Below are 22,022 nucleotides of genomic sequence, written 5' to 3' on the forward strand. Positions count from 1 at the left end.
AGTGTTAGAAGTTTATTTCAGGGCGTGGGGTAGAGAGGTAGAGAGAGAGAGCAAGAGAGGGCAAGAGAGAGAGCGCAAGAGAGACGGAAAAAAAGAGCAAGCAAGAGAAAAAAAGAGACCGAGCTCTTCTATACCACTACTTATATAACCTATACCTTTGAATATTCTATTCCTTTTCTAACCAATCTTTCTAAGTATACTAATATAGTAACATTTGTGTACAACCTATAGAAATCGCTATTTTTGCATATTTTTAGTTATCTCAGGGTCCTTCAGACCTTTCCTTATAAGGCTGGGATGAGGGGCCTCAGCTTGGTTTTATTGCAGGAAAGAATGTGTTCTGGCATACCAGCCCGGTTGGTTTCTTTGAATTATTCAAACCGTGCTATCATTTGTATTTCTTCCTTAGCCTTTCTGGCTACAAAGTCATATTTATAATTTCTTTCTAATTCTACCTTCCCAACATCTCCCCCGTTTTGTCTATGAATAACTAAGATATTAGATACGGTTCTACTCATTAGTTTCTGCATGCATTGGAGTATACAAGGTATAGCTATTAAAACTACAATTATCACTATACAGATTAAAACAAAAAGATAAAAACAACATGCACTTGGGTAAACGACAGAACTCCATTTTTTTTTTTCTTGAGCTGCTTCTGGTAGATCACTTTCTTCTTGAAGATTCTGCGTAGATCAGGCTTGGGCGTCTGCTTCTTGGCTCTTTTTTGCAGGGTCACTGGCTGGTGTGGAGGTTTCAGCAGACTTCGATGTGCAGTAGGGTTTTAGTGAGCTTTTGATCTCGTGCCTCTGCTTGAGCCGCGATTACTGCAGCTTGTGATGTTTGTGCTAAAAGAGCTTTTTCCAGCTTCTCCCCTAAGGTTCTCCCCAATTCAGTTGCTTGAATTGCTGCTACATGTTGTGGACTTCCTATTTTGTTACAAGCGTCTATCATTTCTGGCACTGTTGGCTTTTCTTTTCCCAGGGCTTTGATCACCTTCTTACATTCGGCATTAGCATTATTTTCGATAATGTCCCGTATCATAATTGGACGGGCTATATCATCACCACACTGGCGTTCAGCAGCTTGAATTACACGATCCACAAATGTTGTGAATGGCCCAGAGGCTTCTTGGCTAATAAGGTTATAAGCTTTTTCAAAAGTTCCGGCAGGCTGAATTTGCAAGAAGGCTCGCCGTGCCATTTTTTTGATGTCATCTAATGCTACCCTAGGCAGGTTTATCTGATTTTCATTTCGGTCATCTGGAGGTTCACCTGTGAGCTTTGACAGGGTGAGAGCACGCAAATCTGGATCATTACTACGTCTATAATTGTCCAATACATTTCTGAGTAGTCTCTTCCATTTCAATTCCCATAGCATAAATTGCGAATCTGTAAGGGTGATGCTAGCAAGATGTTTGCAGTCATTGGGCGTGAGAGTATGCTCTTCTAGTGTACTTTTCAGCAGTTGTTTAAAATATGGAGAGCAAATGCCACTGTCCTTTATCGCTTTTCGCAGTTCTTTTATCTCCTGGGGTGAAATAGCTGTCCATGTTCTTGGACCGCCCGCCTGCTGACTAAATAACACCGGCATTGCTAGGGGGTTTATGTTTTCTTCTTTGCAAATTTGTCTTTTGACTTCCAGCCAGTTTGTAAGTTGGCTATCATCATAACATTCTTGGGAATTTATGTGTAGTGGAGCTTCGAATTTTACAATCTCACTTTGAAGTGGTAAAGTCAGGGGATTAGCTGTTGCATGCATAGAATAGTTCACTGTCTCTCCTGTATTTATTAATGCAGATACTGTGTTAGAAATTCCCCCTTCCTTTTGTACCTTTTGTGTAGCCAGGTGTAGCGGCGGCCTTGTAGTTGTAGTGTCGGCTGACAGTAGCTGCGATAGGGGACGGTCAGGGGGCAGAACGGGATGCTGCACTTGCGGATAAGCCTCTGGGAGCTGCGGCACGGCCGAGGGCAGGGAAGCAGGTTTCGGTTGTTCGCGGTTATAATGCGCGGGGGCATCTGACAGCGAAGCGGCAGTTCTTGGTGATATTACAGCCGGGTCTGGTAGAGGATCGGGGGAATACACAGGACCAGACGCTGGCGGGAGTAGCGCGGTGTTTTGTGACCGTGTGGAAACCTGTGGTTGACACTGCGTTTGTGTAAGTTCCGGTCCAGGGTCGGTGGTGGCGGCCCTTGTGGCAGGCAGAACCGGGACCTGCTGCGGCTCGGGACCGCGTGGCCAGAGAGAAACAGCAGAAGGAGCTGAGGGGGCCGGGGTGGACCGGGCAGCGGAGGCTGGAACGTCTGCGGGCCGCGGCAAAACGGGAGGTGGAGAAAAATGAAACAACGAGATGTTCGAGGCAGCAGTGGTCTGTGTCGGCTCAGGGGCCGAGGTGTGACCCGCTGCTGACGGCGGGGCTGACTCAGCGGTGACAGGAGGTAGTGGAGGAGTTAGGGAAGAGGCTGCAGTGTGGTTTTGTAGCGCAGATAGAATATAAGCGGTAGCCGCGATGACGGCCGCAGGGTGCAGCGGGGGAGGAGCGGGAGATTCTCCGGTGGGGAGGAGGGGTGGTGGAGTTGAGGCGACAGCACCGACGGGGGGAGGAGCCACGATGACATCGCTGGGCGGAGGCGCAGGGGCGGAGTCAAGGGGCGGGGTCGCACCGGTGACGGGAGCGGGAGGGGCGGGGTGCACCGCGAGGGCAGACCCGGGGGTGGGCAGCGCGGGGGTTGTGACAGCGGAGACGGGGTTTCTTGAGGGAACGGGGAGCTCGCCGCTTGCCACACTGGGGGCGGGAACAGTATCGGGAGGGGGAGGGGGAGCAGGGGCGGGGGCCGCAGGGTCTGCCGAGGGGGATGGGGTCACCGGAACAGATTGCGAAATCACGGGGGCTGGGGGGGGTGGGGAAGGGACGCGCGAAACTGCGGATGCTGGAGTCACTGAGTTTCGGGGGGCCGGAACGGGCCTGGCCACGTTTCGGGTCTCCGTGGCCAGGGACAAACGCGTAGTAGGGACTGGATCCGACGCAACAGCCACTGATGGTTGTTGCTTATTATGAAAGAGTTCTACGAGAGTTCTACACGCTGGGACCAGCTGCGCGGCTGTCATATCGCGGTGTGAGATATTATTAAAGAGTTTAATACCGACCGTGTCCCAAAAATCTCTAGTAAATACAGCTGAACGGTCAGCGTTGGGGAAGTTAAGTAGAGTCCATTCTAAAAGATCTTTTAGCTCTTGTTTCGGTAAATTATTGGACTCAGAGCGTAATAAATGTTTTAGTCGCTTATAGAGGTCTCTGTCGTGAATAGAGTAAGATTGTCCCATGATTAAAACTTGTGCGCACTAACCTCAGTACCGGAGAAAACAGCGTATCCAATCCCAGCTTCTCGTGGGGGCTGGCCAGGCTCCCCTGCTGCGGCTCCAGACGCTGCTTTTCGGGTTCCTTCACCAAGCTCCGCTTCTAGCTGTTGCTTTGCAACACTGCAGCGAGCTCAGAACCCCTTTCCAGCACAGCACCAAGCGGTGCCAGGCACCTCGCTGTGCTCCACTCCCGGGCTGAGTCTCCCAGAGCTCCAAAAGACACCGATCCTCAGCGTCTCTGGACTCAGGAACTCCCCTTGCAACTTTAAAGAGCTTCGGCCCAACTCGCTGCTAAGCAGCGTGGTCCTTGCTCACGGTACTGGCTCGCCAATCTGTAGGAGACGCTTTCTGGGGACGGTCAGAGACACGGCAAAGACCTCTATAATCAAGTTAAGTGTTAGAAGTTTATTTCAGGGCGTGGGGTAGAGAGGTAGAGAGAGAGAGCAAGAGAGGGCAAGAGAGAGAGCGCAAGAGAGACGGAAAAAAAGAGCAAGCAAGAGAAAAAAGGGACCGAGCTCTTCTATACCACTACTTATATAACCTATACCTTTGAATATTCTATTCCTTTTCTAACCAATCTTTCTAAGTATACTAATATAGTAACATTTGTGTACAACCTATAGAAATCGCTATTTTTGCATATTTTTAGTTATCTCAGGGTCCTTCAGACCTTTCCTTATAAGGCTGGGATGAGGGGCCTCAGCTTGGTTTTATTGCAGGAAAGAATGTGTTCTGGCATACCAGCCCGGTTGGTTTCTTTGAATTATTCAAACCGTGCTATCATTTGTATTTCTTCCTTAGCCTTTCTGGCTACAAAGTCATATTTATAATTTCTTTCTAATTCTACCTTCCCAACAGCATCCTTTAATTTCTGAAAATTAAATTCATTTTGCTCAGTCTATTTCAACTTATCAGTGTTTAACCTTTCATACAGAAATTTTACTTTTTCACTAAATCCTTTAATTCATTGTCTGCAATATCTCAGGAGCCCCAAAAATTGTCTTATCTGTCTTTTTTGTTTTTGGGGCAGGGAGTGCAAGAATCCCTGCTACTCTCTCAGGGTCTAATTTCTTTTTCCCTTGAGATATCCAATGACCAAGGTATTTTACTTCGGGCTCTGTGAATTGCAATTTGGATTTAGATACTTTTAACCCCTTCCGTCTCAAGAAATTCAGTAAAGAAATCGTGCTTTTCTTCACCTTTTCTTCCGTCGTTCCGGCAATTAACAAGTCATCTACATATTGTAACAATTTTGTCCCCTCCTCTGGAATGAATTGGGTGAGTAGTTGTTCCAGAGCTTGTCTGAACAGATTTGGGGATTCTACAAACCCCTGCGGGAGGACCGTCCACCTCAGCTGTTGCTTTCGGTTTGTGTCCGGGTCCTCCCACTGAAAGGCGAAGAAATTTCTACTCTTTTCATCTAGAGGGCAAGTCCAAAAGCATCTTTTAAATCGATTACACTATACCATACATCTTTAGGTGAGAGCCTGTTCAGTAAAGTGTAAGGACTGGCCACCACCAGGAATCTGGTTCGGGTTCTAACATTTACAGCTCTGAGGTCCTGAACCAATCGTAAACTGCTATCTGTTTTTCTTACAGCCAGGATGGGGGTGTTATGCTGAGACATACAGGGTTTCAGGGTACCCCTTTAAGGAGGTCGGCAATTACTTGTTTTAATCCCCTTCTCCCTTCCATCGGGATGGAGTATTGCTTGATCCTTATAGGGTCTTCAGGGTCCTCGATTTCTATTTTAATAGGCTTGATATCTAATTTCTCTATTTCTCCTTTTGAGTGCCACACTCTAGGGTTAATTTCTTCTTCGTCTTTGGGAGTCAGTTTGAATATTTTTACTACTAATTCAGAGTTTTTAACAACGATATTAATTCTTAATGCAACAATCATATCTCTTCTTAATGAATTATAATCTGCTTTTTCTACAAGCAATAAATTTCTTAAACAAATTTTATTTTCCGATTCTATTTCTACATTCTCTATTACAGATACTTTGAAAGGATCCCCCTTGATTCTAATTACAAAAACTTTTTCCTTGCTTGTCACACACCCCTCTGGCAATTTCTGCAGAGTACCTCTCTCTGTTCTAGTGTCCACTAAAAAGCTTACTTCCTGCCATTGGGGACTCACTTTTAATTTTATCAAGGGCTCCTTGGATGTTCTTGTCTCCAAATTAAAGAGCCTCTGACAGCCCTAATCTTCTTGAAAAATCTTTTCATTTTTTTTTTTTTTATTCTTTGCCTGCAATCCTGCTGAATGTGTCTTACTTTCTTACAGTAGTAACATTCGGGGACCTCTCTCCGTGGGGTAGGGGCTGCCTTGTGAGTGCTTTTCTGTTTTCTAGGTAGTATTTTAAACTTACCTTGTGTTTGTTCTTGGTTTTGGACTTCTTTGACCGCAGCTACCAAAACCTTAGCTTACAGTCTCTGTTTTTCATCCTCCCTTCTCATATATACTTTTTGAGCTTCCCTCAGAAGCTCTTGGAGGCTTTTATCTTGTTACCTGTCAATATTTTCTAATTTCCTCCTAATGTTTTCCCAGGATTTGGCAACAAATTGTGTTTTTAGTAAGACTTCCCCCACGGGAGAGTTCGGGTCAGTTCCAGAGTAGATCTGAAAACTTCGCCACAACCTCTCTACCCATTCCGTGGGCGATTCCTCCTTCCCTTGGCATTCCCCGAACACTTTACTAATGTTTTGACCTCGGGGAACTGCCTCTCTTATTCCCTGAACAATCATGTTTCTTAAATCCACCATGCTCTGCCTGCCCTCCTCCCTGGGCATTCCAGCTCGGGCTCACGCTAGGCCATTTCTGGTCACCTGGTGTCCCCTGTGGACTGCGTCGGTCCCAGTCTCTGATACCGGCTTGTTTAATCATTTCTCTTTCCTCTTGATTAAACAGGCGATCTCAGGATGGTCATAAGATCATCGTATGTGTAAATACTACTTCCTAAAAAGTTATCCAGCTTTTCAGCCACACCAAAGGATCGTCTAACAATCGCCCCATCTCCTTTTTAAACGCTAGCACATCCCCGGAGTTAAGAGGAACATTCACAAATCCAATCACTCCTGGGGCTGTCGGTACTTCCCTGAGAGGGAACGACCGGTGCTCATTCTCACTACTCTCTCCCCCCTCCTCGCCCATCATTTTTGCTTTCAAACGAGTTCTACTTGCAGGAGGGGAACTGAGGTTTGTGGGGGTTTTCTCTTTTGTTGATTGTGGGAACTCCCCTGCCACCCGGTTACCGGTAGGGACCCCTTCAGTTAAGTGTGAGGGTCCCGGCTGTGGCGGCCGGACCGGCAAGGACGGATAGAGCTGTCCCCAGCCTTGTGCCGGAGAAACCTCTGAGGAGACTCCTGTGGCTGCAGTGTTTGCAGGCTGGGAAAGGGGAAGGGCTGCCAGCATCGCTGCCAGCACCGAGTCTCCCGCTTGAGACAGATGCATCTCAGTGGGTTGGTCTCGGGGGCCCGAAGGTGCTGAAGGCACCACTTGATCTGGGGACGACAGCCCAGCCAGTCCATGGTACGGGGGAGGTAAGTGGTCAAGGGGTTCCTAGGATTCAGTTTTCGACTCACGTTTTTGTTTTTGTTTCATTGGGAACAGCCGTCTACCCTGGCGTTTAACCAGAGCTTAGCATATTCCCTCTCCTCGGGGTCCGAGGGGTCCTTGTTCTCCACATAGGAGAACAACTTATTACAGGTTTATTTTTTCAGATGTGCCTAACACTGGCTAAGTAAGGTGACTTCTCAACTCCTGTCTTCCCCAAACTTCTATACAATAATGTATTAATTTTTCTTTCGATTTCCCTTTCCTCAGGGGACAATCTTCCCAGTGTTTTAACATTTACGTCAAGGGACTTTCCAGCGGGATGTCTGGTGATCTCTCTCCTCCGGATTGGAGGGATTTTTCCCTGTGCTCTTTCTTTGTAGCTTACTTTTTCTCTGCTCTATACTTCACAAATATACTCGTTACACGTCCACCTTTCAAATGTGCCCACCACAGGCTAAGTGAGGTGGTTTCTCAGTTCTTGCCCTCCCCAGACTTCGGCACAATACCAGATCATTTTTGCCTTAGATTTCTTTTTTCTCTCAGAGCAATTTTCCCAATATTTTAACATCCATCCCAAGGGACTTTCCGGTGGGATGTCTAGTGATCCCTTCTCTCTCTCAGAGGGACCCTTTTCATTACTCTTTTTCTGCATCTTACTTTTTCTTTGTCCCATATTGAAAAATACCTTACCTTTCTTGCGTTGTGTTCGTTCCGCCTTTACCAGATGAATCAAAGTCTTTGCTAATACTCACCTTGCAGTTAGCTGTACTGGAGTCTCTTGTATTCAGCACTTCGATTCTCTCTTGGACCTTTGCCTAGGTCCGTTGACTGAAAGGGTTTACTAATTCCCGAGCTCAACAGGACGTCCTCTTCCCCTTTCAGCCTCCTGTGATCGGTTCCCCAGGACCTCCTTTGTCCCAGGTTTTTACAATCGTGTAAAGAGAGAACTTTTTCACCCCGAATCGCTTCCTTCTCGGCCGGCCAATTCCCTCGCGGGAGGATGGAACTGCGACCTTGAAGTCCGCACTCGCTTCGTGATCAGATCACGTCTCACACAATCGCCCAATCATCAGCTCAACCTCACAATACTTACAGCTATTTTCTTGCGAGGGCGTCTTCGTGCACAGATGACTTTTTATGAGCTACCAAGCCGCGGTTTTCTCGAAGGCTCCTTGCCTTCCCGAGCTCTCTGGATCCTTTTTCCTTTTTATTGTGGTTTTTACCTTAGCCTAAATTTGGTTCGGATGTCGGAATGAGCTGCGGAGATTCTCGACTCACCAGGCCGCTAAAATCAGCGGGGGTACCCGTCCTGGGTAGCGAGATTCTCCTGCAATTTCTCCGATCCGAGTCACGGCACCAATCTGTTATAAATGCAAAGGCAATTTCGGGTTATATAAAAGAGAAAATTTATTATCAAACAATAATAAATTCGAACAAAGAGAAAAAAAAACCACAATAAAATAAGCAGCGCAGCGCTGGGTGGACAGGGTCTATACGCAAGGTATAGATGCTCCCAAATCCACGCCTGAGAGTCCTTTGGCCTGGGTTTTTATAGGAAGTTTGTGTCCCGAGGCCAAATTCCAAGCAGGCACCCTTTGCTAAGAGGTTCTTGATTGTTCGAAGAATAGATTTCCTGGCACTGGAGAATAGAGTCAATAGACGTTGGGCAGAGGCTCCTCATATGTAAAGAGGTCCAGGATGTCTTTTTGATATCATTTTGGTCCGGGCCATTAGGGTGGAGTGGTGGCACCCATCCTGGAGCCGATGGCTATCTCGGCTGGCTCCTCTTCCTTTGTCTAGTTTCTCCATTTCTCCAGCACAGGTGGTCAGGGCGGAGATGCTCGGGCTCGGCGATATTTCGTCCGGGCCCATTCTTTTGTTTGTTCGATGGCCCGTGTCCTGCCCATACTTTCGGCGCTGATGTGCCTGCTTGCGATTGTTATCTGGGTGCTTGGCTGCAATCTGTTGCTTTGGAAGAGAAATCCTGCCTCGACCTGGAGGAGGATTTCTCATTCCATATTTTCATCATTTACAATTACATATACTTTATTTAAACCTTTTCTTTCGCATTTTTATTCATCCAATTCTTTATTACAAAGTGGATATTCTTTCTTCACAATTATTTTTTCAATTGCGATATCAATATTTCTTCTACCTTGTCATGGGGTTGAACAATCAAATCTTGTTCACTATTGTTTAACAGACTTACTCCAATTTCTCCTTGATAATCTGCATCAATTCCTCCTCCCGTGACATGAACCCTTTGCAAGGCCAAGCTCCAGTGAGCAGTTATCAAACCAAAGTGTCCTGGAGGAATCTGAATTCTTATTCCTGTATTGTAAACTCTCATTTGCTTCTGATTTCTCCTAATGAATTCCAGTGCATGAAGGTCCAGCCCTGCAGCCTCTGGGGTGGCCCTGGCAGGGGCCATCACACCCAGAACAATTTCCCAGGCAGTCCAAGTCTCACTGTCCATGGCTGTGTTTGCAAATTGGGTGCAGCCGTGCACACCCAGGGGTTTCCATTTCCCAGTGGGCCCATTGTTAAGGGCATGGAGCTCATCTGGGAGACGGGTTCTCCACCGGGACAGGTTCCCATCTCCTCATTTTATCAACTGCTCTTTTAACAATTGTTCAACCAATCCTGTAGCTTGTAGATAGTGTGATACATGAAAAACCCAGCAGTCTTAATCACTGTGTTTTTCCCAGGAACAGACAAAGCATTCCACATCACAGCATCACCAAACCCTATAAAAATTGCCAGTTTTATCCCTTCCTCCTTTATTCCTTGTATACAATTCACAATGTTTACCGTTGACATTTGGGTCTTTGCTAGTCCTTTTTTGTAGGGTATTTTAGTGTTACAGTGAGCAGCCAAAGGTAACAAATTTGAATTGTCAGCATTATTTCACATTTTTGATTTTTAGTTATATATATAAATATATATTATTGTGTTGTTATTACTATTATTATTGTTATTGTTATTATTATTTTACTTGGACAAACAAACCTGAGCTAAAGACTAAAACCACTCCACGTGGGAGCATTCCAAAAACAATTGTTCCTTCTGTTGGTGCTGTTAACAAAATCCCTCCTTGTCTTCCCAAACCCTTGAGTTCTTTTCCTTTTTCCATATGCAATGTTTGGATGCATTTTAAGACATCCAGCGGTTCAGCCTCTTTTAACCGACTGCCCCACTGCTCGCACGGTGCTCCGACCTCAGCCCCACTCCAGAGCCAGCGAACTCTGGGGAGAGCTTCCCTTCTGGGAATTACAGATGGGACTGATTCCTTACATTTACATTTTAAAAGTGACATTTTGTTGTGATCTGGCTAGACTTTGCCAGTTTTGTTTCAGCAGCAGGCAGAGTCAGCACCAAAGGCACAAACTCCACCTGAAGGAATCAGTGTCACTGCAACTCCAAGCAGCAAAAGATGACAAAAGGAGCAGCTCAGCAATGAATCCAATCATCAGTGCCAAAGATTGCCTGCAGGGATTAACAAGGATCCAGCACCAGTTCCCCTCAGACTTTGCCATCCCCAGATCCACCCATCAGCTGGGGAAGCTGTCACAGCCAAGGGCTGGAGAGCCACTCCAGACACTGGGAATTCCTGCAGGTGCCTCCAGCCACAGGTGAGGCTCCAACCCCGCTGTGAGAGAGGGCCCAGCTTTGATAGTGCTGAATAAACAAACTGACAGCACTTCTGGTGTGGGAACATCTGGTTTCATCCTCCTCTTGGTTCCCTACAGAAGCCTGGCCAGGGCTCAAGGAGGAACCAAGGGAGTCGACCCTGACCATACACCCCAAACAAGGCCAGATGTCGGATTTCATGGCCTTGTCTGGCTTCTAAACACAGAAAGGTCAATCCATGTTTCATTGATGAGTGGATACATCTATCACAGCGTTCATGACCATGAATATTTCAGTAATGAGCAGATGGACAGGTAACCTTTGGCTGGAAGGTTCATTCAGAGATCACCTTTGGCTCAGGGCCTGTTGTTCAGGCCTCACTCAGGGCCTGTTGTGCAGACCTTGGCACTTCAGAAACGAGGGTTAGTGGGGGGCTTGACACTGCTGGGTGACTGGCTGGACTGGATGAACTCAGAGGTCTTTTCCAGCAGAATGGATTCTATAATACCAGGATTCTATCTGCTGCATTCAGCTAGGTCCATTACTTAGCAGCATTACTTTAGTCCAAAAGCCCCCTCTTGCTCAGCTCTTGTGGCCTGAGGCTTCAGCTCCTTCAGCTCCTGGTGCTGAGCAGCTCAAGCTGAAGGAGACAACTGGGAGAGAAGAATAAGTTCATTCAATTCCTTCTGGGACACAGAGAGGGGAAATGTGAAAACAGGAGCATTGTTTGGTGTGGCCTCCTCTCTGCTCTTCACACCTTTCAGTGCTTTGACCCAGCCAAGAGCTTTCTCCAGGATTCAATGAAGCAGCTGTTCCTGCTCCCAGCTCTGGCTCTTCCCAGTCTCTGACCTTGACTGGTTTTGTCCCTCTTGCTGTGCCCTCTGTTCCCCCAGGGGGCTGCCCCAGACTGAGGGATCAGATGCAGGCACTGCTGCTGCTCCCTCGGGACCAGCCCCAGTTTGGTTGTTGCTGTCAGTGCCAGCAGAAGCCGTGGCTGGAGTAGCGGGTGCTGACAGTGGCCCAAGGCCCGGGGCTGGAGGGGTCCCTGGGCTGGGGCTGGGAGGGAGCTGCCCCTTGTTCTCCCTCTGCCTCCCGCAGAGCTGGGCCGGGCACAAGTGGGGCAGCAGAGCCAACAGGGAGCCTGCGAGTCTCTTGCAGCCGTGCCTGCTCAGAGTTTGGCCTTGGAGCTTCAGGTGGGCAAAGGCAGCTGCTCTGCTCCCTCTGCGTGTGCCCGTGTTCAGCACTGCTGCTCCATCAGTCTGTGCCCAGCAACGGGGAAAAGCCTCAGCCCTGCAGGGCCAGGAGCTGCCGGGCTCTGCCTGAGCAGCTCAGCCAGCGGGAAGGGAGCTGCTCCACACGGGAACCAGGAGCAAAGGACATGCCTTTTCTAGGACATGTTTTCTGTAAAAAAAACCAACAAAACCAACAAAAGCAAACAAAAAAAACCCCAAAAAAATATGAAAGATAAAAATTACCCCCAAAAGTGTAGTGAAGAATCTTCTATAACACTGGAGTAAGAAAGAGGTAACTGATCTTTTGAAAAAGAGAACTCAGCTTTGATTTTAGTTCTTAGTTTGTACCCGTGCTAGTGAAAAGGATCCATTAGCTGCCTTCCTTGAGAGATTTTATGGATGTTTTCCAATATTAAGATATTTTACACTGCAGTTAAAGGAATAGGAAATTGAAATACATGTTCTTCATGACTGTGTCTTGAGTGTAAAAATTTGCAGTTTGGAACTTGGACCTAAATGATGAGTTCGGCGGGAGAAATGCAGCACTCAATATGAATGATCAGCAAGTCTCATTTATTGGTAACTCTAAAACCACTTATATAGCATCAATAATTAGGCTCATACAAAGTGTAAAAACAAGCTCATTATTGGATATTTTTATTTAAGGTCAACTCCACCTAATTCCACATTCCTGTGATCGTTCTTCTATGCTGAATTCACATTCTTCTGATCACAGCGTCCTGGTCTCTGTTAACAGTTATCACTAAGACCTTCCTGACCTTGCAACATCTCACACCAACTGTACTCTATTATCTAATTCTTTCCCAGCTAACTGCTGCATGGGAACATGACCTTTGCTCTCTAGCCATTCCTCTACAATTCCCCTGTTTTCTTTTTGTACTAACAAAACTGTAGAAGTAGCCCTTTTCATCATGTTTTGCAAGCATTGCAGTATGCAAGGAATAAACAGTAGCACAATCACAATGATCAATATAACAACAATTGCCATTTGTGCCAAATATTTTAACCATCCTGTGAGACCTAGGGATTGAAACCATTCCTCTAATGGATTTGTTTCCATGGTTAATATTTTCATATTGTTCTGTAGTTGTCGGAGATGAGCATGAATAGACACTGAATGGTCAGAAAGATTCATGCAACACATCCCCTCAAAGTCTTCACAACCATGGCCCTGTGCTAATAGTAAAAAATCAATAGCAGCTCTATTCTGCAATACAGCATGCCTAACACTCTTCATTTCCAAAAGCAAATCAGATAAAACCTTTGATGTAATATTAAACTGTTTTCCTGTCCAACATGCCAGTCGTCGTAACTGTGTTAAGGCTTGAGCACTAGATACTCCAGGTGTAAAAACAGATGACACAATCACTGTAGGACGTTCCCAAAGTTCAACCTGATCCTTGCATTCTGGCCCCAATTGGAACACACTTCTCTTTGTTCGTAACCTGGTTCTATTGGCTCCTAATAGTTGCTGTATAGTGGGTGCAAACAATGTCAATCTCCCAAAATAAAAAGGCCCTCCATAAATGTTTGCTGGCAGTCCTTGCCATGCACGATCTCCACAGATTAGAAAAATACCAGGTGGTAATTGTAGAGGTGAACTGCTAGAATTTACCTTGTGAGACCAATTGCCACAGTATGCATCATTATTTTGCAAATATAGCAAATTTTGTGGAGAAACATTTGTACCATTTGGCCCATGAGACCTTTTTGCATGATTGTTCCTAGCCCAATTGACAAAAGTTAAACAATAATTGCTAGGGGCTGAGCCTAACAGTCTTAACTCTTGTGCTTCTGACCCGGTAACATTTAAACCTGTAGCAATGTACCAAATTTGAGCATCAGTGGGATTTGCCTGAATTAAACCTGTGTCACAGATATTGATCCTGAATTTACCTGATGGAATTTCACATAATGTTTTGTTTGCTTCTTCGGGCGTTTTCCAATTCTTTGTCCAGTTTTTAAACATTGTGGCATTGAGTGAATCGCCTAAAGGTGCACCCACTAAACAAGTTCGAAAAGGATCTGAAGGGGTAGCCATTGAAAGGCAAAAATTATCTTGTCCAGTTTGATTGGCCCACATTATCCACATATTTTGTCTCTCATCAATGTCAATCAAGAGCCCTTCATTTCCCTTTATCATGGTAAACCACAACAACAACCTGATCAGAGATAGTCACTTAAGGACTTTAAAAAGATTGTAGGCAGTTCAGCCAGCATCTTGGCTGGATCCCATGTGAGATCTTGCTTCCCTTTTCTGTTACCCCTCTGCCTCGCGCGTCGATTCAGTTGCTTCGAACCACGGGGTGTTCCATCTTCTCAGCAGCAGGGATAACTTTCAGGGAAAGACCCTTTCTCTCAAGACTGCCGTTTTAAGAATTGCTCCCAATTTTTATTTTTTACCCCTGGAATATCACACCTGACCTGTGTAAGTGTTTTATGACAGCGTATTGTGGTTATTTCAATAATATACGGCAAAGGGGTATTAGGATGATAACAATAATTTTCTGGGTTTACCCCAAAAGCAAAAATCTCCCACCATCTATCAGATCCTTTTTCAAATTGTCCTGTTTGCACACTTTCCTGTAATGCAACCTCAGTGAAATTTCTTTCAAAGTTGTAACACTCTGTACAAATCCCTCTTGGGGATCGACCCCACTTAGAATGTGCCCACCACTTTTCTTTACACACTTTACAAATGTAACATACAAAAGGATAACATTCACACTCTGGTACTGTACACAAGATTTGCATGTGAGAGTCCATCAGATCCCGTCTCTATGTTGATGGTAGAGAGCGAGAAGTATCTGCAGAATTTTCTGGATCAGCTGAAGGTAAATCCCTGGGATCAGCAGGTTTAGTCCATCGGCTCGGCACCCAGACAGGCCCTGTGGGGGTAGACACACAAAGATAACCACGTCCCCAATACAGTACCTTGCTGGGACCTCCCCACAGTCCTGTTTTTGGATCTTTATAGACCAATCGGTTTGCCCTAGCATTTCTTTCTCCTAAACCCACATCCCATTTGTGACTACAAATATGGATAATAGCAAAGGCAGCAGTCCTCAACTTTACTGCTCTTTGAAGCTGCAAAAACAGTTCATATAAACAAGGATTTTTTACTTCCTTTATGTCTGCTTTTTCAATACGTTCACTCACTCCTGCAACATATAAAGAATCAGTTACCACATTAGCAGGACCCTTAAACTGCACCAAAACCCAAACAACAGCGACTAATTCCAGAGTTTGTAATGTGTCCTCCTTTTGAGCTGGAATAATGTGATGATTCGGTTGTCCTTCTGAATTTTGCCATGTAGCAGCAGCTGTGGGAGATTTCTTTCCAGCATCAGTGAACACCGTTGATGCCCCTGGTAACGGCACAAATGATCGTTTGGGCTTTTCAATCCAATTCTGCTGGCCTATCCATCGTAGTGGTATTCGAGGCACCTCCTCAGTACTGACCACACTGCTGTTGTCAAGCAATGCTTCTTGCAGTGTGGAGCTGTGAAGTAAATACCAGTCTAAAGTGTCCTTTTTTATTGGTATCTGAATTACAGCTGGATCTGCACCCATAATTTGTCACAATCACTTCTACCTTTGTTTTATTAAATCTGCTAAAATTTCAATTTTTTGAATTAAGGTATGTCTCTGTTGTAGTGGTGGCAACAACCACTCTAGTACCCATATCTCCCCAGTTTTCTTTTGTTGCTGTGTTAAAGCACCGATGAGATGTTGAGGTCCAAACCATACAGTAAAGTTAATGTCCAAGTCTGGATCTCGCCTACGAACAACACCTGTCTGGATACAGTCCATTATTTTATTGAGAGCTTCTTCTTGTTCACTGGTGACCTGTATAGGTGCTGTAGGATCAGTACCTTTCAACAAAGGTCATAAGGGTTGTAAAAGTTCATTAGGAATACCCACAACAGGTTTAAGGCATTGCAAATCCCCCAGCAATCGCTGAGCATCATGAACAGTATGAAGTGACATGTTCAATGACAGTTTCTGAGGGGCAACATACTGCTCAGTTAAAGTCCCCCCCGAGATATTTCCATGGGGATGACTGCTGTATTTTCTCAGGTGCAACAACCAGTCCATTCTGAAGTAGCTGTGTTTGAATGTCTTTAACTTGTTAATCTGCAAAAGGTTGTGACTGAGCAAAAAGAACGTCATCCATAATATGATAAATAATAGTTGTAGGCCATCGAACACATAGTGGCTGCAAAGCATTATCAACATAAAGCTGGCATAAGGTAGGAGAATTACGCATACCCTGTGGTAAAACTGTCCATTCAAATCTCTTGTCTGGTTCTGCTCGATTTAATGAGGGCAAGGTAAAAGCAAATCTGCAAGTATCCTGTTCATGCAGTGAGATAGTGAAAAAACAGTCCTCTAAATCAATTATTAACAAGGGCCAATCTCTTGGCAACATTGCAGGATTGGGCAAAGCAGATTGCAGTGCCCCCATTGGCTCCATTTGTTCATTTACTGCACGTAAGTCGTGCAGCAATCGATATTTTCCAGATTTCTTTTTAATTACAAAAATAGGGGCATTCCAAGGACTTGTTGGCAACTTTAAATGTCCTTGTTGATATTGTTCCAGCACTAATTGATGAGCTTGCTGCAGACTTTCCCTTTTTAAAGGCCACTGTTCAACCCATACTGGTTCCTGAATTATCCATTTAAGTGGGAGTGGGAAAGTCCAAACAATGGCCTCTACTCTAAAGGGTGCTCATTGGTCAAAGTAACACCAAGTTGTGACAAAATATCTCGCCCTATTAGACATTGAACCTTGTCTGGTAATGGAACAATTGACAAAACAGAATTAATGACCTTCCCATCTAATTGAATCTGGATTTGTGGAGACCTTTTTGCCAAAGTTAAGCCTCCCACCCCTGTAACAGTAACCATACTGGACAACAAAGGCCATTCCTGGGGCCAATACTGTGGAGCAACAATACTTGAGTCTGTCCCAGTATCCAATAGTCCTTCTAATTGGTGGGATTCTCCGTTATAATTGGGAACAACTTTTCGCTTGGGTCGAGTGTTTAAGCCCAGGGTAAGCAATGTAAGTCCTCCTGTAGAACCAAATCCACCTGTGCCCTGTAATTGATTTTGCAATGGTGTCAATTGATGGGTATATTGTGGTACTGGCACCAGTTGTGCAATTCGCTGTCCCTTATCAATTCTGGCTGGTGGTGCCAGTGTATATGCCATGATATATATTTCACCAGAATAGTCCACATCAATTACTCCAGGTAAAATAAACAGTCCCATTAGACTAGCAGATGAACGTCCCAACACTATTGCACCCACAGCTTTTCCATTTATTATCACTGGTCCCATAATTCCCGTGGGAATCTTGTAGGGCTGAGATGTCAATAAATCCACAGTCACTGAGGCTGCCAGGTCCAGGCCGAGGCTCCCTGCTGTGGCAGGCTGGAGGGAAGTTGCACTGATGTTCCAGCAGCTGCTATTTGTGTCCTGGCGCGGCGGCTTCTCGCGCTGACCTTCCCGTTTCCCGATCTCCGGCGGCAAACACTATCAGTGTGGGTATTGGAGCGACACTGATTGCACCAAACAGATGGTACAGTACATTCCTTCCGAATATGTCCAAGGTTGCCACAGCAAAAACATTTGAGTTGGGAGGCTGGAATCCTGCCATTGTTGGTTGTAGCTGCTTGTAGGGGTGCAAGAGCTGCTAAAACCTGACTCTGATTCGATGCCAGTTCTTTAATTGCCTGGGTTAACATTGCCTGTGAGCCCACCGGTATATTAGACATCCTCTCTAATGCCTCCTCAATAGTCCAATTAGCATTTAGGGAATTTAAAACTGACCTGGTTGCTGGATTACAATTCTGTAATGCACATTGTTTTAATAATGCTTCCCTCATATATTCAGGAACACCTGCCTGTTCTATAGCTGCAGCTGCTTTATCAATAAATTCTCCAAATGGCTCATCTCGCCCTTGTTTAATACCCATATAAGATGGAATACCTCCTGGCTCCTTAATCCGATCAAATGCAGCTCGCACTAACCACATTCCTTCTCTCAACTTATCTGGTCCCAAAATAGCTTGTGCTTCCACTTGACTATATGCTCCTAGTCCCCTAAGTTCTTCCAAAGTTAGCCCATGCAGTGGATCACCTGCCTGTCTCTGCACATTTACACTTTCTTGGGAATAAGCTTGCCAGTGTGCATTAAACAACATCTGCTGATGCTGACTAAGAATCAATTTCATAGTACTCCCACAATCTGCAGGCAACAAAATCTGTGTACCCCACAAATAATCAATCATCTGTCTAACCGGTTCACTGGTCACTCCAAACTGACTGACTGTAGATCGCAACTGTGATAACCATTTCAAATCTAAAGCTGTAATTGGAGCTTGTATTCCTCCCCCTTGCATTGGTGCAAAGGTTACAGGACATGCTACTTCCAATTCAACATCTGCTATTTCCTGATCTCCCTCTTGCAAAATATTCCGTGCCAACGTAGCCATGTCTCCCTTCTTTCCCGTGCAGTAGCCTCACCTAAGTCATGCCCTACCCCAGGGACAGATTTATTTCCCATAGGGGAGGATGGTAACAGTGCCGAAGGCTCCGTTCCAGAATCAAGGTTAGTAGGTGAAGGAATTGGAGATGGCACAAAAGGATTAGCAGCAGCAGCAGAGGACAGGGACTGCGTGGGGGGGGTCAAGATTACTGTGTTAGTGGCGGGTGGCAATGGACACTCATTAATTCCCTCTAATAATCTATTTTTTGACATAGGTGCAGATGCTTTTGTGGCAGCTGCCTGTTCAGCCTGATACTGCAAAAGAACATTATGAACTGTCCGCCACAGTTTTCTCAATTTTTTAGCAGTTTTATCATCATCTAAAGTAGCTTCCCACAATTTATCTCCACATTTTCGCCACTCATTTAATTCATGGACTGTATGGGGATTCTGAAAACAACCCTGAGCATACCCATAAGCAAGAAGTCGAGGGAGCTCCTTGCGCAAATCAAAGTCTTTAACCTGTCGCTTTTCTAAAAAGCAGGTAAATAAATCATATGCTGCTTGCCTTTCCATCTTACCGTCAGCGCTGTTGCAGCCCCTACAAGGTTTCGGCAGCACGTTACGGCAGGACTCTCCTCTGAGGTCGCCTGGGGCACGGCACCGTTGCTGTGTGATCAGGACTCTCCTGTGAGGTTGCCTGGAACGCGGCACAGCTGTTGCGTTTCACCGTCCTTGCTGCAGAGGACCCGTCCCCTGACACCACCTCCCTTGGCCGACTCCAACTCCTTTTTAAGGTCCCAAAGGTTCCAAAGGTCCCAAAGGTCCCAAAGGTTCCAAAGGTCCCAAAGGTCCCAAAAGTTCCAAAGGTCCCAAAGGTTCCAAAGGTCCCAAAGGTCCCAAAGGTCCCAAAGGTTCCAAAGGTCCCAAAGGTCCCAAAAGTTCCAAAGGTCCCAAAGGTTCCAAAGGTCCCAAAGGTCCCAAAGGTTCCAAAGGTCCCAAAGGTCCCTGTTGTTTGGGCGCCATTTGATGAGTTCGGCGGGAGAAATGCAGCACTCAACATGAATGATCAGCAAGTCTCATTTATTGATAACTCTAAAACCACTTATATAGCATCAATAATTAGGCTCATACATAGTGCAAAAGCAAGCTCATTCTTGGATATTTCATTTAAGCTTGACTCCACCTAGTCCCACATTCTTGTGGTCTCTCATCTGTGCTGAATTCTCATTCTTCTGATCACAGTGTCCTGTTCTCAGTTAACAGTTATCACTAAGGTCTTTCTGACCTTCCAACATCTCAAACCAACGGTACTCTATTGTTATTTAATTCTTTCTCAGCTAATTGCTGCATGGGAACATGACCTTTGCTAGCTAGCCATTGCTCTATACATGGCCAATCACAGAACACAGAGTTCATCTGATTGAGGTGAAATTTCATTCACTGGAGACAAAGTCAAATTGCCTCTTATTTGCTCAGCACTACAAATCCATTTGAAGCTGGTTGCCAAGACTTGCTGCAAGTGCTGAGTGATGGGATAAAGCCCTGCAATGGCACCATGAAATGGGAGAGCTGGAGAGAAATCTCAAAGAATGGCATTTCCAAGCATTTTCAGGCGCTGATGTTCTGCTGCTGGCTTGGTGCTGTCCAAGGGGCTGATTGGAATGGTTTTAGAGGAGCTACACTGGGCAGTGAAATGCACCTCAGGCAGAAAATGCATCTCTGGTGTCTGCAAGTGCCTTTATCTCCCATCATGTTCCTCAGCACTGAAATCCTGCAAGGACTGAGGGAATCTGAGGCTTTGGGAATGCCCAAGAGTGAGAGATTTTGGTGAGACTTGACTCAGGAGATGGAAGCAGCAGCAGCAGAAGGTGCTGTCATCTTCATCCTTGTGTTCTCCTGCATGCTGATGCATCATGAAGGAGGCAGGGATTCCATCAAGTACCTTCTGTATCTCCTGTGGCAAATTCTTTCATTTCTCAGAGTTTCAGACATGTGTTGTGTGGCTGTGCTGCACCCCAGGGCCAGGCTCTGCCTCTCTTGGCTCTGGCTGCTGCTTCCAAGCTGTCCTCTGTGAATTGGATTTGCAAGCCACCTCTCTGACCAGCTTCCACTTTGCTTGAAAAATTCAGCACCATGTTGGTGGCTGAACAAGTCCCAGAGCTGGGGAGAAGGATTTGAGATGCAATTTGCATCCCAGAGTTGTTACAGTGGGGAAAATGTCCCATCCCTCCTGTGCCTGGAGCTGCTAATCTTGTTGCAAACATTGAAAATCTCTTCAGCTTCTCTCATTCTACCTAAATTTGATGACTGCTTTGATTTCACACCTCTTCCATGCAGGTTTTTCCTCTGTCCTTGGCTAGAATTGTCAGGCCTGAGAAATTTTGTTGAGCCTTGGGACAGCTCCCATCATCACTCCCTGCTCCTAATGCTGCTTTGAATTCTCTTGGGAATGTGAGCATGAGGGAAACTGGGGGGACTTTAGTGAGAGGAAAAGTGAGGCACAGAGGCTGAAGTGCAAATGCAGAGTGTGCAGGGTCAGCACAGTCTGCAGTGCTGTGGGGATTTGGGCCATGCAAACAGATGTTTCTTCTCTGGGAATGGCTGATTCCTTTGGTGTGTCTCCTCCTGAAATTGCTGTGCACCAGGGCTGGTGCTGGAGCTGCAGCAGCACAAAGTTGCCAGGGAGCCGTGTGGGAGCCAGTGGGAATCATTTCTTTGCTGCTTTGGATGAAAAGTTGTGACATGAATCTCAGTGTCAGGGAGGTGCCACGTTCATGCTGCTGCAGTGCCCACACACGGTGTCTGGAGACAGCTCAGGAGAAAAGGAAGAAAAGCCAGGATGAAATCCCATGTGCTACTGAACTCTATCAGAAAGTGCTTGGAGTGAAGTGTGTGAAGTGACTGGGGAGAGCTGGATAGAAGGGACAGCTCTGAGCAGTGTGTGGTACATCATGACGTCCTTGCAGTGATCTTTGCACAGAGATGAAAAAGTATCAGTTTGCATGGCCTGAATCTGTGGGTCTGGAAATTCTGCGTGTTGCCCAAGCTGTGCTGAGCTCACCTGGCTCTGAAATAGCTGAAATATCATCTCTGCACCTTAGGCAGGAAGAGCATCACAGTTCTGAACAGATTAGTGAAAATCAGTCATAACTCAGAAGCAAACCTTGGCAATAGACGTGTGGCAGGTGAGGAGACAAAGCTTTCATTCTTGTCCTGGGAGAATGAATTCAGCAATAAAAAATCCTGTCTCTTGGCATTAAAATACTTTAGTTTCAGCTCTACCCCAGCCCATCAATGTCCCTGTGTGGTTGGGGGTTGTTCTCCCCCTGTAGCTCTCTGCAGGTTGGTGCTAATTCAAGATGTTCTGGCAGGTTCCAATGTTTTGGTGCCCGAGCAGGGAGTGCAGAACAGGGATTACAAGTGCTGACATTTGCTGGGCTAGAAAGTCCAAGGGACAAATTTGTGTCAATTAAGGTCTCCCCTTTAACTAGGAGGAACAATTGATGTTGTGCTTGTAGCAGAGTGTGGTGAGAGAGGGGGTTTCCAAAGGAAATCTTGGTGCATGTGGGCCAGAGGCCCCTGTGCTGAGGCTCCCTCCAGGCTGGCTCCAGCCACTCAGGGTGCCCAGGAAGCAGGCTGCCCGCAGCCCAGTGCAGCCTCCTTAGCCCTGGGGCTAGCCAGGGAAGAGCCATGGATGAGGCTGAGCCCTGCTCCCATGT

General features: G+C 46.0%; 1 protein-coding gene and 1 long non-coding RNA gene across 2 annotated transcripts in view; one reads left to right on the forward strand and one right to left on the reverse strand.

The window, feature by feature from the left end:
• The window catches only part of LOC147646572 (maestro heat-like repeat-containing protein family member 7), a 386,235-nt gene that overhangs the window by 65,104 nt on the left and 299,109 nt on the right, over window positions 1-22,022 (forward strand). The window lies entirely within an intron of this gene.
• The window catches only part of LOC147646575 (uncharacterized), a 252,919-nt gene continuing 250,263 nt past the window's right edge, over window positions 19,367-22,022 (reverse strand). The window contains exon 6 of the long non-coding RNA XR_015281839.1: window positions 19,367-20,395. This is a non-coding gene — a long non-coding RNA (uncharacterized LOC147646575). The remainder of the gene's footprint in view (window positions 20,396-22,022) is intronic.

The sequence above is a fragment of the Cyanistes caeruleus genome, unplaced genomic scaffold, assembly GCF_971803275.1.
Source record: "Cyanistes caeruleus unplaced genomic scaffold, bCyaCae1.hap1.1 HAP1_SCAFFOLD_91, whole genome shotgun sequence".
Taxonomy (NCBI): Eukaryota; Metazoa; Chordata; class Aves; order Passeriformes; family Paridae; genus Cyanistes; species Cyanistes caeruleus.